A 5000-nucleotide genomic window follows, 5' to 3' on the forward strand; every position below is an offset into this window, starting at 1 on the left:
TTGATTTTGCTACTCCAAGCATGTCTGCTATCTCTCTGATGGATTTTTTCTTTTTTTTCAGCCTCAGGATGTTCTGCTTCCCCTCAATTGAGAGTTCCTTAGACCGCATGTTGTCTGGTCACAGCAACAGCTTCCAAATGCAAAACCACACACCTGTAATCAACCCCAGACCTTTTAACTACTTCATTGATTACAGGTTAACAAGGGAGACGCCTTCAGAGTTAATTGAAGCCCTTAGAGTCCCTTGTCCAATTACTTTTGGTCCCTTGAAAAAGAGGAGGCTATGCATTACAGAGCTATGATTCCTAAACCCTTTCTCCGATTTGGATGTGAAAACTCATATTGCAGCTGGGAGTGTGCACTTTCAGCCCATATGTCATGTAGAACTATTGAAGGGTCTCCATCCCCCTCCTGTCCACCATCAGCCAGAGATCGTCATGACGATTATCTGATTGGCCTGGAAGCTTAAGGTATTTATGACTTTGGGTGATGGTAGAAGAAAAGCCAAAAGCTGCAGAGAAAGACAATTCTTTGTAATATTGGCGGGAAAACTCCCAAAGCAGGTTTTGAAGTGCAACTTTAATGCTAGAAAGATGAAAAACACATTGCCAGAATCCCTGCGTCGTGCGGAACCCAGCGCACCGTCTCACCTGACGGGGAGATCGTCAGAATCTTGACCAATTAGTATTGGCCACTAAAATTGTGCTAGAGGCGTTGTGTTTGGTATTAATGTAACTGTAAAATCGAGATATTAAATATGACGCTAATATCTTTCACCTGTGTGACCCAGGAGCAAAGATATGAAAAACCCTAGAATTATGGAACTCTGTGAACATCAGAGCACAGCCCACAAGAGACCATAAAATGATGTCACAGAGTAAGGGGGGGCTACCTAATGTATAATAGGAACAGCTTCGTTCTGGGGGGCAGTCAGCACGAGGAGGGCATCATGAAGGGTGATGCTGGCCGATTCTAACATCTCTTGGAGCTCCCTCCCTCCATAAGCAGACGTCACTTCTATGGCAGAAGCTTAGTAAGTTTCATGTTTATACCTTTTATTTTAATGTAACTGTTATGCCGTAATGTGTATTGTTCCTTTTGTAACTTCTTGTATATTCTTTAAACACTGCCTATTTTCGGATTAAATATATAAAAATTTAAGAGTTTCTTTCCTTATGCTTTATATACGAATCCAAAACCCCGAAGGGCCTTATGCTATCTGAAACGGGTTCCCAGCTACCTGTAGAAAGTCTGGGTGGTGGCAGCGTAATTGTTATTGCATAGAATTATTGGAGTGCTATCATTAAGGGTACCGAGGTATATAAATATTCCATTAGCAGGAATCAGAGATATACATTTACCCTTGCTGTGAGACCTCCAATATTTGGCATTATCAGCTCAGCAGCCTCATCTTATGCATTGTCCTGCAGTACCAAAAGTGGCCTGCAGACAAGGGGGGCGCTAGAGAGTAGTCGTGTGTAACGAATCAGTGAACAGCTGCGGATTTCTGAGGGACTTCCCGGCTGTTCGTGACAAATTGGTGGCAAGCGGTGGGATATATAAAGCATTAGTGATCTGGTTTGAGCAATCATCCCTTTCACTAAAAACTTGCAAAAGTTTTGGAGGATCGAACTCAGTGTTTAAATATACCTGGAACAATACTGTACGTGTAGCAGTTACCCCCTCCCTTCTCTCTTGTTTTCTATCCTATCTTTTATTTGGCAATTATGGAGGCTGTGTCAGAAGCCTGGTACAATCAGCAGAAGAAGGAAGTTCTTCTGCACTCTGCAGATCCAAGTTGATTGATGGCCATGGCAAAACGAGGCAGGACCTCATTAAAGAACTTTTACAATGGGACGCAGAGCACGTTCATTCCCCCAGTGCTGAAGAAGGGGAGGCAAGCAAGCCCAGGATGGGACTGCTGCAGAATCCCCACCATCAACTGCGAGCCAGAGCAGTGACCAGGGCAACATGGACTCCTACCTGCAAATGGCCCTACAACAGTTCACTGCCGAGGACCGGCAGGGACGGCTGGACCTCATTCAGCAATATCGAGAGGCTGAGAGAGCCGAGCGCCAGGCCCAGGCTGAGAGAGCTGAGCGCCAGGCTCAGGCTGAGAGAGCCGAGCGAGAGGCTGAGCGAGCCGAGCGAGAGCGCCAAGCCCAGAGAGACCATGGATTGAATGTCCTCAAAGCCCGGCAGCAGACATCTTCCTCACTAAACGGTGAGTCCAATAATGCCAGCAGCTTTAAGCCCGACCGGAGCACTTTCCTGTGATGGAAAAGGACGGGAATTTGGACAGCTTTCTGACGGGATTTGAAAAGACTTGCTTGCAGTACCAGTTGCCCTCAACACAATGGGCACAATACTTAACCCCAGGGCTGCGAGGCAAGGCCCTGGACGCGTTTGCCAGTCTCCCTCAAGAGCAGAGTGGAGACTATGGGGCCATAAAGCAGGCCCTAGTACGGAAGTATCAGCTGACTCCGGAGGTGTACCGAAAAAAATTCCGGACCCTCCAGCTCGGACCTCATGACAGCTACAGCGATTTGGAGGGTGGGCTCCAGCGCACCTTTGACCAGTGGATCCAAGGACTGTCCGTTACAACCTTTGAGGAGTTAAAGGACCTCATGGTGAAGGACCAACTCCTACATGTCTGTCCTGTGAGGTTCGACAGTTTGTTATGGACCGAGAGCCCAAGGAGGCCTCAAAAGCAGCCCAGATTGCCGACGCCTATGTGGCCAACCGTGCATCGGAGGTGCGGAAGCCGTCCACCACTAGCTGGAAAGGGGGTAAGATGACAACTACAACCACCCCTGCCCCTACCAGCCGACCTCCCCGTAGGTCCTGTTTCATCCACCAGTGCCCGGCCCACCTCTGACACTCGCAGGTGTTTTTCCTGCAACCTGCCTGGACACCTCAGCTCTGGTTGCCCAGAGAGGCAGAAGAGGAACCCCACATCCAAGGCCCAAGGGCCCACTGGAACTGTCCTTTTGGCAAGGAAGGCGGGTGGTAGGGCCTGCGAAAACCTACACCCCGTCACCGTAGGCGGAACCCCCACTGTGGGGCTCAAGGACACTGGGCCGACAGAACACTGGTCCGCCCTGAACTGGTACCCCCTGAAAACTTTATCCCGGGAAAACTCCTGACTGTCGCCTTGGCGGGGGGTGTCCACCACTCCTTCCCAATGGCCCTGATTCCCCTCGACTGGGGTGCTGGGAGAGGGTTGAGGGAAGTGGGGGTGGATGAACATCTACCAACCAATGTTTTATTGGGGACTGATCTGGGGCGATTAGTTGCACAATTTCTCCCTGATGATCCTCCCGAATCCAAAAAGTCATGTGATACAAATGTTGTTGATCAGTCATGTGATGCAAATGTTGTTAAATCATGTGATGCAAATGTTGTTGATAAGTCATGCGACCCGAATGCGGATACCCAGAACGTAATTACAAATGTTGTGCATGGTAATAATGTGGAGATTTGTACAGGGGAACTCAGCCATGCCACGCGGCAGGGTGACGTGGCTGAGGACGACCCCAAGGTAGCAAGTGTCTGTGCTGACAGAGATGGAGGCAGACATGACATGAGAACCACGAGGACAGTGGTCAAATGCAGCTGAGCAGTGTCACAGCGGACAGTGACACAGCCAGTAGTACCTGTCAGGCTGATGGGGAAGAGTGGTTATTCCCCGGGGAGACAGCCTTCATCGGTGCTGTCACCCGCAGTCAGAGTGCCCAGAACGCAAATGAAACCCTGCCTTCTGACACCTCTTCACCCAGAGGGATAACGGAACTGGTGATGGACCCAGAGCAGGTCCCAGAGGGTCCCGGTGAGGTTGGAACCTTAACGTCACTTTTGGCTGCCTCTAGCCAAGAGTTTCAGGTGGCTCTACGAACTGATGCCAGTCTAGAGACGTTAAGGGACCTCGCAGAGAAGCCCTCCTCCGAGACCGATAAGGAGAGGGTATTCTGGGACCAGGGAAAGTTGTACCAGGAGACAATTCCCTGTAACCCCCAACAAGAGTGGCTGAAGGAAAAACAGCTGGTGGTGCCTCACCGCTTTAGGAGTGAGTTGCTGCGGATTGCCCATGAGATCCCACTCGCCGGACACTTGGGGGTTAGCAAAACCAAGGCCCGGCTGTCTCACCACTTCTATTGGCCCAAAATGGGGACAGATGTTGCCAACTACTGCCGCTCCTGTATCACATGTCAAAGAGTGGGAAAGTCAGGGCCTGCTCCCAAAGCTCCCCTGATCTCTTTGCCGGTGATAGAGGAGCCTTTCCAGAGGGTCGCTGTGGACATTGTCGGGCCTCTGGCCGTCCCCAGCAGCTCTGGAAAACGGTTCGTCCTTACTGTGGTAGACTATGCTACCCGGTATCCGGAGGCAGTGGCTCTGTCCTCAGTTAGAGCCGATAAGGTGGCAGATGCCCTCTTGACCATATTCTCCCGAGTAGGATTTCCCAGGGAGATGCTTACCGACCAGGGGACTCAGTTCATGTCTCGTCTAATGGAGGCTCTCTGTAAGAAAATGCAGGTGCGGCATCTGATATCAAGCGCTTATCACCCACAGACCAATGGTTTGTGTGAGCGATTTAATGGTACACTTAAGCAGATGCTTAAGATGCTGGTTGAGTCACATGGACGCGACTGGGAGCGGTATCTCTCACACCTGCTGTTTGCCTACAGAGAGGTACCACAGGCCTCAACGGGGTTTTCCCCCTTCGAGCTCCTGTATGGCAGACGAGTCCGGGGGCCTCTTGGTCTGGTAAGGGAATCCTGGGAAGAGGAACTGAATTCCCCAGAAGTGTCCGTTGTGGAGTATGTCATTCGGCTCCGTGACAAAATGCAGTCAATGACGCAGATGGTGCATGAGAATATGGCGCAAGCCCAGGCCAGCCAGAAGCGATGGTACGACCAACACGCTCGAGAGCGGGTGTATGAAGTGGGTCAGAAGGTGTGGGTCCTGGTCCCAATGACCCAGAACAAGCTTCAGGCGGCCTG

The sequence above is a fragment of the Anomaloglossus baeobatrachus genome, chromosome 4 (assembly GCF_048569485.1).
Source record: "Anomaloglossus baeobatrachus isolate aAnoBae1 chromosome 4, aAnoBae1.hap1, whole genome shotgun sequence".
Lineage (NCBI taxonomy): Eukaryota > Metazoa > Chordata > Amphibia > Anura > Aromobatidae > Anomaloglossus > Anomaloglossus baeobatrachus.